The sequence below is a fragment of the Mauremys mutica genome, chromosome 12 (genome assembly GCF_020497125.1).
Source record: "Mauremys mutica isolate MM-2020 ecotype Southern chromosome 12, ASM2049712v1, whole genome shotgun sequence".
Taxonomy (NCBI): domain Eukaryota; kingdom Metazoa; phylum Chordata; order Testudines; family Geoemydidae; genus Mauremys; species Mauremys mutica.
The window spans coordinates 71,692,053-71,704,700 of NC_059083.1; positions in this window are offsets into that span (position 1 = coordinate 71,692,053).

Here is a 12,648-nt window from a genome sequence, read left to right on the forward strand (position 1 = left end):
GTTGTGAGTTCAATCCTTGAGGAGGCCACTTAGGGATCTGGGGCAAAAATTGGTCCTGCTAGTGAAGGCAGGGGGCTGGACTCAATGACCTTTCAAGGTCCCTTCCAGTTCTAGGAGATTGGTATATCTCCAATTATAAAAAAAAAAAAAAAACAACCTCTTCTCAGGCTGTTCAAAAACCCATATTGGGGCTTTTCCCCCACATCATCAGGTACAATAAGTCTCTCTCCTCTTTTCTGCATTGTCACTTCCCTTGTTCTTCCTAAGGGGGTGGGGAAATGTTTTTGTCCCTTTCGCAGCATATCTTCCTGCCAAGTCCCTCTGTACTTCACATTCTGGAGTACCTTGTTCTTGGGCTGAACTGGGAACATGATTGGAGGTGGACCTTGAATCCCTCCTGTTGTATCTGATGTAACTACATATATTTCACTGTAGGGATGGAGAATTTGTGGAGAGGCCTCTTCATAGGCTCTGTGGAGAGATTGAGTAGGGACAGACAGCTTCCATTTTATGCTTCTCCTGACTGGCTTCTCCTGAGGGCTTTCAGGCTAGTAGCTATTTTCTGCAGTTGCTGGAATTTGTCCCACTGTACATGTCACTTAGAAGATTCTTTAGTTTCATCCGTATTTGACCATGACTTATAGAAACTCCCGTTGAAATTGAGAAAAGTGTGATAGCAGGATAGCCCTGCTTTCCAACAGATCTATGTATATATCTTAAGACAGGGGTTCTCACCCTTTTTCTTTCTGAGGCCTCCCAACATGCTATAAAAACTTCACGGCCCACCTGTGCCACAATTGTTTTCTGCATATAAAAGCCAGGGCCAGCGTTAGGGGGTAGCAAGCAGGGAAACTGCCTGGGGACCCAGGTCACAGGGACCCCCGTGAAGCTAAATTGCTCAGGCTTCTGCTTCAGCCCCGGGTGGTGGAGCTCAGGGCCCTGCAGGGCCGCCCAGAGGATTCAGGAGGCCTGGGGCAAAGAGAGGGAGCTGCGGTGCTTGTACTCACCCGGCAGTGGTCCAGGTCTTTGGCATTTCGGCAGCGGGGGGCCTTTCAGTCGCTCCGCATCTTTGGCAGCACTGAAAGGCCCCCTGCCGCCGAAGACCCGAACCGGCACTGGGCCAGGGCTTGCAGGGCCCCTGCGGGGCCTGGGGCTAATTACCTACTTGCTCCCCGGGCGGCCCTGGGGCCCGGGGCTTCAGCCCTGAGCCACAGAGCTGCCCTGGGCCCCAGTGAGTCTAACACTGGTCCTGCTTGGTAGACCCCCCTGAAACCTGCTCGTGGCCACCCAGGGGGCCCCGGACCCCTTGTTGAGAACCACTGTATTAAGACACATGTACATTTAACTTCAGTTTAAATCCTAATGTGTGCATGTAACTCTGGATATGAATGTCCCTGAACTCTTGTTTTGTGTGCAGATTTCTCCCCTATAGTTATGCAAAGTTTAGAACAGTTCCTTTGTGTTAAAGCAGCAGTGCTAGTGAGAACAGTCAGCACTGGGTTTTAATATATTAGGGTTCCAAAAGCAACATCCTTATAGCAGACATAGCATTAAAAAAAGGGTGGGATATATTTTATTTTAATGAACAGTTATATGTATGACATGCAACTGTTGTTACTTAAGAGTAGCTAGCCAAGATGGTTGGTAGACTGTTTGGATTAGAAGATGATAGACTTACTATTCAGCATGAGTATTTTACACCATGAGATGTCTAATTTAAGTCAAGGTGGGTGTTCATGGGTGCAGTGTAGTACCCAGTGTGAATAAGGGTATCATAATACAGTCCTTTACAATAAAGACAATTTAAATGTTATTGAGCTGAATTTCATCGTCCTGTTCTGTAACAAAATACAAGCTGAAACTCAAAAAGGAAGGTATCTGAATAAAAAAGAAAAAATCAACTTAAATGATGCATGAATTCAAGCTGTTAACAAATACCTTGAAGCTTTATGAGGGACTATGGGCCGCTATAGCTGTGTATGGAAATTTATAAAAATAAGCATTTTAATATTTGATTTATTTTTAAGTGCTTCAAAAAATTCAAGGCTGTTTTCTGAAGATGTGAAGCTGAAAAGAGTTCTGTACAGTTGCTAGCAAAGAGGAGATAGCTGCAACAGTAAGTGAGTGTGATAGTAGACTCTTAATTTTTCTTTTTAATAAAAATGTGTGGTGGACTTCAGTCGCAGATTGGTGAGAAAACTGCCGAGTTCATTTTGCAGTGAGAAAAGGGCTGATGAAAATCCAGAATGTAAATGTAATCACAAATGCTGTGATTTTTTTTTAAGGGGTGCCTGCAATTTTTGCTACATTGTGCACTCTCCCACAGACTTTTTAAGCTTTCATTTAAAAAAATGACTTTCTAGCATTTTCTGTTAAGACAATACAGCTATCCCAGTGTAAATCTATGTGCTGATGCCTTCCACCTTGCAGAAAACAGTTTCCTGCTCAGCAGCAGCAAATCTGTGAACTTCAGTAACTACTGTGTACTATGTAAGTTAAGATTCTTTATCACCGCAAAGGTATGTCTACACTGCAATTAAACACTTGCAGCTGGCCTGTGTCCACTGACTTGGGCTCACAGTGGTCATTTAATTTATGGTGTAGATGTTCAGGTGTGGGCTGCGGCATGGGCACTGGGACCCCACAGTTAAACAGCCCCATATTCCAAACCCTGCGAGCCCAAGCAGCTGACGTAGGCAAGCGGTGGGTGTTTTAACTGCAGTGTAGATATAGCCTAAAGTCCTGATCCTGCAAACTGCCATGCTCAAATAGACTCACGTGAAGCCCCAGTGAAGTCATGAGCTCATTGTAGGAGCAGGACGTAATCCTGAAAGAAGCTGGGTACCCTCAACTCAATGGGGGCTGAGCACTCTTAGTACCTCCCAGGGTCAGGTTCACTGAAACAAAAACTCTCCTGGAATCCAGTCACTTGTCAACCACATTCCAAACTTCAGGCCTAATTCAGGAAGCATGAGCAAAGTTGTCACTGAATATACTATGAAAAGATCTCACTGTTTTGGGGGGCCATATTTACCGGCACCAGTTCCTGCAGTCTCCCGAATTAACCTTGCAAGAAGCAGAAGTAATGTGCATTAGGACTGTTAGAAAGGAATGTTGGGCACCAACAAGTAGATCATGTGAGCTGGCCCCGCTCTAGAGAAGTTCCTCAATGGCTCTTGTGATGAAGGTTCTGGGGTGACTTCTGCTGGTTTGGAGAGGGCCCAAATAGTGGTAGCTACTTCTAAACCACATTTATGTTGTTTCATGTAGTTTGACATAAAAATGACCGTATTGGGTCAGACCAATGGTCCATCTAGCCCAGTATCCTGTGTTCTGACAGTAGCCAATGCCAGGTGCTTCAGAGGGAATAACCAGAACAGGGCAATTATCAGGTGATTCATCCAGTCCCTTCATATGGCAGCCAGTGGCTTAGTGATGTCCAGAGCATAGGGTTGCATACCTGACCATCTTGGCTAATAGCCATTGATGGACCTATCGTCCATGAATTTACTTAATTTTTTAATCCAGTAATGCTTTTGGCCTTCACAACATCCCTTGGCAATGAGTTCCACCTGTTGGACTATGAGTTGTGTGGAGAAATATTCTACTGCTGCCTATTAACTTCATCGGGTGATCCCTGGTTCTTGTGTTATATGAAGGGGTAAATAACACTTCCTCCCCCTCCCACACCATTCATGATTTTATAGACTATTTTATTCCCCCCCCCTTAGTCATCTCTTTTCTAAGCTGAACAGTCCTAGTCTTTGCAATCTCTCTCCTAATCATTTTTGTTGCCCTTCTCTTTACCTTTTCCAATTCTAATATCTTTTTTCAGATGGGGCGTCCAGGACTGCATACAGTTTGTTGATGGTTGCCTATGTAGAGTGTCTCTTCCTGTTTCAAGAGAAAAGTAGCTACACTGTAGGAACAGGAAAAATATGCTATTAGCGAACCCTAGCAAGAACAAACCTATGCCCTTTGTTACTTAGTTAAATATGCTGAGTTTAGGCTGCGTTTGTTTGATAGGCTAGACTAAGGAAAGCACTTAATCACATGCTTAAGTACAGCACTATTCAGGAAAGCCCTCGAGAAAATGTTTAGCGTTAAGTGCTGCTTAAAGCCTATTGACATCAATGGGACTTACCACGTGCTTAAGTGCCCTTCTGGAATAGAGAGAATTTACTGAATCTGGGCCACAGACAATAGAAATCTTGTTCTGACAGATTAACTAAGTTTATGACAAACTTATCTAGAAACTATATAATATATAAATGACTTGACACAATCTAATTTTGCCAAAATGTATAGTGGCAATTCTTTTCTTATCCTCTTGATATGCTTTTCCATAGTGTAAAACTTTATACATGCCAAATTTTGGGTCAACTGACCACATTCTTTGTGGTACATTATTCCCTTGGCAAGCACACTTTTTTCGCCTATGGACTTTTTTCATGGAATATGGATCATTCCTATAGATATTAATTTGGCAGGCAGATTTCCCTTGATGTCATTCATGTGCACACACCTGTCTAGTTGACAGATGTTCTCCTACTAGCACCAAGTGACTGGTGAAAACCTCCCATTGTTAAATTTTAATTAGTTACCTATAAATGCTACTTCACTGTTTGGTAGCCATCTTGGGGAACTAATATTTCTGTGCCTATATTGAGCGTATAATTAAATATCATGTGTCTCTGTACTTAAACGATCTAACACCCACTGAAAGAGTTAGGCACCTAAATACATTTAAAAATCTGGCCCTAGGGACCCAGTTCAGCAAAGTATTTAAACTCGTACTTAAATCCAACCCTATTCAGTTAAGCACTTAATCACATGCTTGTTTGAATGGGGATGAATGACTGAATTGGGGCCAAGAGAAAATAGGAATATCCTACTAGTCTAAATAGTTAGATACTTGCTGATATATATTTAACATTTTGTACTCTAAATGTGGTTAACAGTGGTGGGGTTTTTAGTGTGGGTTATGAAATGTTGGTAAGAACCCAAACTACCTTAATTACCAATGTTTAAAAGGGTCATTTCTGGAGCCATTTGTCCTGTAAGAATTCAGTAATAGTTCTTCCACTTATTACAAATGAGAGATTACTTTCTAGTAATGCTGCCTCTCCTAACAGAGTCAATGTTATCTTAACAAGCTGCTTCTCAGTAAAACAAAATCAGGTTAGAAGAATCTTAAACACAATTTTTGATTGACCTTTGTTAGTCTAAATCTATATAGTATTTCACAAATGGTTTGTACTTAGGCTAAGTTGTATAACAATTTAATCGGATTCCCAGAATGCTTTGTACTTGTACTTCTTTTTATTGTGGAAGTTTACTAATAGTTAAAGTGTTCCACTCCATGTTCCTTATATGTTCAGAATCTGTCAGAAGTAGGATGTATGTTCTCTTAAGGACAGTTGTATATACATTTTGTGTTGGGTACTGTTAGTACAAAACAGCTCATGTCTCTCTGGTCTAATGATATTTGTAATTTATGGTTTACTAACATCTGGAATGGTATTGTGTCTGATTGGTACAGATGTCTATGTATCCTAAAAAAATAGGTATGAAACTAGATAAGAAAAAGACAGCAAGGTGTATTAATCTGCTACTTGTCATAAACGAGTGGACTATAAATATAAGTCAAATTAAGTTCACACTTTGGGAGAGACTGAACTGCTGCCAAACTGTTCCCCCTGAGATCAGTAGCGTGTGAACCTCCCTGTTTGTGATGATGTTTGATTAATAAACTGATCAGCAAGGCTTCGGATAACTCCGTTCAATAGATAATCTACACTGAACTGCTAAGAGCCTGGGACCTTATCCTGTGAGATGCTGAATGACTCCAAGGATGCACTCAGCACCCTCACTGCCTCTTGAGATCAGTTTTAAAAGCCTAAATAAGTAGGAGTTGAATGATCACATTACTTCCCTGGAGCTGCTCATCACCTGGAAGGATTGGGCCTTTTATTATCGTTGGTTATACTTCCTCTATACTGCTTTATGGCTACAGCTAGTCAGAAAATAGTAAACATTTTGCACCAAAAATTATGAAAAATTAAAATGTTCACTTTCCCCCCAAAAATATCATGGATATTTTCCAGTTTCTCAACAAACAACTATTTTTTGGAGGGGAGGGGTAATGTTTTGATCCAATATTTCAATGGGCTCAATTTCTTACATAAACATCCATTAAAGAGTTTTTTTCCTAGAACCTTCCTTAGAACCATCTGGTTCCAGAGACAGTATACTAGACTAGATGTCAAGGACATGACTGGGATGTGGGCAGTTGTGTCTAGTGGTTAGAGCCAGGGGATAGTCAGGCCTGGAGGTTAGAGCGGATTCAAGCTGAAGAGAAGGATCAGGGTCTTGGGACACCTGGGGATGTAGTTGAGAACTGAGTTGAGAATCAGAGCCAGTGATCAGAAGCTGAATGCCAGAGGCAATGGGTGAGCTGGAGACTGGTCCTGAAGCCGAACCATGGATCGGGGCCAGTGATCAGAAACCAAATGCCAGAACTGGAAGATCAACTAGGGTTGTAAACCGAGGCAGAGCGGAGGATGCAAGCCAGGAGTAGGAGCAGGCAAGGAACATGTGGAGCATCCAGTGAGCTCTGGATGTTTCTGGGTTAAATAATGATTAGGTCCATCCTTCCACCAATCAGGAAGTGTAGTCAATCAGGCAGCCCCTGTCAGGATCAGCGGTGTCCAGTGTGTTGCTAGGAGACTAGGCCTCCTGCGACAGGCTCCCTGACACTAGACAGACCTCTGTTCTGGCAATTCCTAGTTTAGATAGAAGACAGGAAGTCCAAGTTTCAGTCTGGATCAATTTTTTTCCATTCCTCTTCGCACCCTCCCCCATTATCTTTAGTCTTCCCAGAAATGGTAACCCATTAGCCTACCCAAGCAGTGGTAACAGCCATCTAAAGCAGGCCAATGAGCTACTGTAATTTGGATACACACCCATTGAATATTCTATTCCCTCTTTTTCTTTCTAAACTTCCTTACTCTTGGAGCTTCTCCCATTGACGTAGGTACTGCCTCTCAGAAGTGCTGATGGGAAAAGCTCTCCTGTTGGCATTGCCAGCGTCTTCACTAAGCGCTGAAGTGCTGTAAATGTAAACAAGTCCTCCTATTTAGTCTGAATCCATTTTTTTTCTAATGTTCATCACACTCCAGCTACCACGCTGATCTTTGGTCCTTCATCAACAAGAGTAGAACTGTTTGTTAATCTATCTGGTGCTCTGTACTCTTGAACTTTGCTTTAAGGTTCTAGGATCTAAAGACAGTAAGTGAGGATTTCTTTGGAAAGCTGCTTCTTGACTCCGTATTTTTATGCACCATATAAATCACACTCTCCTATAATTCCATGCCCCTGCTTTCCTGACCATACAACAAGAGTGCCTCCCCCCCCACTCGGATACCTTCCCACTTATTCTTTCAGCTTTTAACCGTTGTGACAGTTAATCTCTTAAGGAAATAGTTTCCTGCATCACTAAGGATAATGTTGGCAATAGAATCAATGGACCAAATCCTGACGTTCTTATTCAAGCAGTAGTCTAATGGGTATCCGTGAGAGTTCTGTATAAGTAAAGAGTGAATAAGGACTTCAGGATTTGACTCAAGGAAGTAGAAATAAGAGATTGCTTTCTGTGCTGGTGCCTGGCCCTGGCCCTGGGTAGGAGTGGCAAACACTCAGCTAGTATAAAATTGACCTAGCTCCATTGGAGCGATGTTGATTTTATACCAAACATGAATTTGTCCCATGTTTTCACTAGTGATTGCTGACTGGAATAGGAAGCAAATTCTTATTGTAGATGAGGCCTGAATTTGTCTCCCCAGAGAACATTCATTTTAATCCTCTAGGAAAGGAAGAGGGTGTTCCAGCAATGTTAATGGGCAAGCCAGAAGAATGTCCTCACTAGACACTGAGCGATGTCAACATCAGAAAACACTCACTTAATTTCATCAGGATTAATATAATCTCTAGCACTCAGTCCTAAATCACTGGTGACAGTTCATGGCAAAATGGAAAAATATCATAGAGACTGAGGACACTCGCTACATCATTCCATTCAGCAATAACATTTTTGACATATTTATCTTAATTAGCAGCAGGAGGAAGAGCAAGAGAGAAAATGGAGACAGAGAAATTAAATTGAGTCTGAGCAAGATCATAATGCAAAGAGCTTTGTATAATTCCAAATGCCAACTTTTGACACAGAATGAGAAGAAATGAAATGCAGTCACTAAGATGAAAAGCAAAAAAAAATTAAATATTATAGGAATTGTTCTCATCTTATTTCTCCTTTACTAAACATTATCTCCAAATTCCATTATCATATAACCCATTTGGAAAGCATCACTTTCTTTTATGGTATATCTTAGAAATGGATCAACCAAAAAGACAGCATTATTGGGTTTTTTTTTATTGTCTCAAATATATATAAAGGTTGAGTAGATGTGAAATATTCTTTAATAGTGAAATCAATACGTATATTTAAATGTGTGGAATAAGACAGAGGGCTTGATTTTTTTCATTTACAACTGTAGTAGTCTGTTCTATATACGTTCTTATACTGCCTTGTCACTGTCATATGAGTGCTTTACAGTAGCACATTTAAGCAAGGTGACTAGCAACCGCCTTGTGTAGCCCTATTGAGTACCACAGGTGTAAATCAGGAGTGACTCCACTGAAGTTCAAGTTGACTCAGATTCAAATAGTTCAATCTTATTAATAATTCACCTACTTTTTCACATACTAAATTTTACTCAAACGTAGTTTAAAAATAGCTCTAGATGGAATTTTTCAGCCAAAACTTTCTTTTGCAAAAAATGCAGATTTGGCAACACCAAAAGGTTTTGCAAACTTGTGTCAGTTTCAATCAGTCGTGTGTCTATACACAACAAACATTCTGAAAAAATAAAATTTTGTTTTGACTTGTTTGAAATGAAGCATTTAGTTTTTTCCATTTGAAGTGACTTGTCATTTTGAAATATCCTTCATTTTTATTTTAAAGAAAGTTAAATGCTTGAAATTAAAACCCTTTTATTCAACTCTTTAGTTGCCAAAATATTTTTAAAACTTTGATTTTGAGTTGAAAGAAATTATTATTATTTTTTGGAAGTGCCTGTTAACTAAAAATTAGTTATTAACACAGCTCTTTTTATAAATAGCCATATTTTAAGTTGCTACGATTAGAGGACCAAAATTAAGCCCAAATGTTGCTATTTCTAGGCCTTCATATTTTATTCTTTACAATGGCCCATTTAGCTTAGGTCCATTAATAAAATTAATGCTTTATAAAAAAGAGAGAGCAAGAGAACTCTTCCCTTTCTGTGAAACCTGTGGAACATCAAAGACAGGGCCGGCTCTAGGTTTTTTGCCACCCCAATCCAAAAAAACACCCCAAAACCCCACAACTGCTGAAGCAAAAAACCTCTGAGAGCACCCGTAATGCCACCTCTGAAATTGTGCCAAACCAAGCATGTGCTTGGTTTGCTGGTGCCTAGGGCCGGTCCTGATCAAAGAGAGAGAGAGACAGGTAAAGAAGAAATGAAGAGAGCTATTGAAATGGAACATACAGTGAAGGAGTAAAAGTGTGCTTAGCAAGACCTTGTGCAGGAAATGGCAAGGAATGAAATACCTGACCATGGTCTCTGCAATGTGTATCACACAGTTGGTTTATAGACAAGAATGGCTGGAGTCCATTGAAATCACAGAGGAGTCAAGACAAAGGATGCAAAAGTAGTATCAAACCGACCTTTCCTATTTTAAAAAATACAACAACAAAAGCAGCAAAGAGTCTTGTGGCACCTTATAGACTAACAGACGTCTATAGCAGGCCAGTCCTCGCCCACAGACAACCTGCCAACCTGAAGCACCAGTAACTCACCAGTAACTCACCAGTAACTGCACACTGCACCATAGTAACTCTAACTCAGGAACCAATCCATACAACAAACCTCGATGACAACTCTGCCCACATAGCTACACCAGTGACACCATCACAGGACCTAACTAGATCAGCCACACCATCACCGGTTCATTCACCTGCACGTCCACCAATGTAATAGTCTATAAGGTGCCACAAGACTCTTTGCTGCTTTTACAGATCCAGACTAACACGGCTACCCCTCTGATAATTGACAACAACAAAAGTTGCCCTGAACATAGTTTTGAAATACAGCTTCAAGCGCATTCAGAACTTCTGTCTTTTATATGATAGGGCCAGGTTTTTACATCTTAGGCTTACAATTTTCCATGCAAAATGTCAATATGATGGTGCACCTAATTTGTGCTTGCATTGATTGCACAGGTTAGCTCTGTGCACACAGAGTAATTAGTTATAGCCGAGTGCCCACTTATACTTGTAAGCATGGTAACTGCCTGGCTATACTATCAGAAAATCCGCCTTGTAATAGAAAATTTAAGTTAGTTGAAGGCCAACTTAATAAGTAATAGTACTGCTCACTTTGATACTTCTGTTCCCTGACTAACTGGATTGCTTTTGGGAGATGAGAAATATTAAAGTCATCTTTTTTTCCCTGCTGCCAACTGTATAAGGTGCATTTTCCCCTTATTGACAAGTACCTAATAAGCTAAAATCTTCTCACTATCATCTTTCAGGTACTGTATTTATATTGAAGGCCTTTTGGATTTCCCCCTACTGTCACACACTTGGGGAAACATAATATTCTGACCAACTTTTCTTTGGAAGGCAGATATTCATTACTGCTCTTCCTCTGACAGGAAGGCAGATGTTCACTGCAGAAATTTGTCTCAAGTTGACAAGAGTAAAGTAATAATCTTTGTGAAAGGCAGACTTCTCACAGAAAAAAAGCACATGAGAAAACTAAACCTGTAGCAATGTAAATTACTTCTGAGTAATGGAATGGGAGTGCTTTAAAAAGATTTAAATAATCCAGAACTTGTGGTTTTAGGCTGCAGTGTTCCATAAAACTAAGTGGTTGTAGTTTTCACAGAGGCTTGTGTAAACTTTCATTTTCAATTCACATAGGTTCACATCCCTTTATATGCTCCAAAACTCATTGGAGTCAATAGGGAAAAAACATTGGCTTCAATGAGCTTTGAATCGGGCCTTTAACATCTTGAGTTTTAGCCAGTTGAAAGTTCTCTGTTTCATCTACTTTTGCAATTAAAGGATGTAGCCCATTGAGTTAAGGGTTTAGGTTTCATGGTGGTAGTTGCTATATAAAATTCTAATTTGGCGGTTTGCATAGTTGGAACAGAACCATGTTTAATTTGTCCCATGCGTTGCCAGGCTGATTCCTAGCAACCCAAGGCTTGGCAGTTCATAGCCCTGGCACCTCTTACCGCATCAGTTATGGAAGTAAGAAAACCGCTTGAGCACCAGCACCTAATTCTTTGAGCGTTGGCACCTTTTTCATTACAAATTAAGCTCTCACATACATGTACAGATCAGCCAACTTTTGTTGGCTTTTGTGCCCAGGTTTATTTTGAATCATACCCAGCCAATCTCAGAAGAACCATGACTTTTTTGATGAATCATGGCTGAGTTTTGATTAACTGTAGTCAGCTGGTCCCTTCCCTTATACCCCCGCATGGCCTAAGGTCATGGTATAGGCAGCCTGCTCAGTTTTCCTTCTTGGACTGTTCAAATAAAACTTGCCTTCAGGGTTTTTCTTGGTCAAAAATAGCCCTCCTTGGGGGCTAGGTTTATTAAAATAAAAAACTGCAAATAAAATTCAAAATTCCAAAACCAAAATCCAATCCAAGTCCACACAACACAAGGTTTCTTGTCTTCCTCCCATGTCTTCTTGCCTAGGGCCTTTGCTGTCCCTCCTTTGCTTGGACAGAGTCTCTGCCAGGCCTCCCTGCCTGGTACTACTCCCATGGTCTCAGGTCTTTCCTGCCAGGAGCCTTTTCCTTACTCTCTGCATACACTGTAGCCACCCATTGCTCTTTACTGACAACTACCTGATCCAAACCAGATGTGTCTCATTCTGTAATCTGGCTAGCCTGGGCCATTAAGAGGTAAGCCACCCTCTTATAGTCACCCCTACCAGCTCTAAACCCATGAAACATTTTTAACTCCTCTACTGTATATGAACAGATGGTGAGAGAAGAGTGCCTTGAGGTTGCCAAAAGCAAGTTCTACAGAAATTGTAATATAACTCTCCTAGTGCTTTAGAGATGGCAACGGTCGGTGTTTCCAGGCAACTGACCAGTCCATTGTATTGATTCAAAAATTATCTCTCATCCATTCCCTATACAGCTCTACTTCTGCTATTCTAAACTCCTCCAGTCAACCAAAACATAGGACCTGATTCTGTGAAACAGTGAGCACTCTTGACTCTCATTCAAGCCAGTGGGACCCTCAAATTACTTTACAGATTCATATCTTAGTTTTATTTTCGATTATTTGCTAATATCCTCTTCAAACATCTCTCCTCCTTTCATGTTTGTCCAATGTTTCTTATGGTTCCCCAAATATATTTCCATTTCTCTAATTTCCCTGTCACTTTACCACACCTTCATTTTGGTGCCTAGTTACCTCTGTCTCTCTGATAAATGGTACTAATCTTATGGTCTCTCATTGGATTTTTACTGCCCAGCAAGTATCTGCTTCAAATGTAACACAAAAAGACCATTTCCTCCATC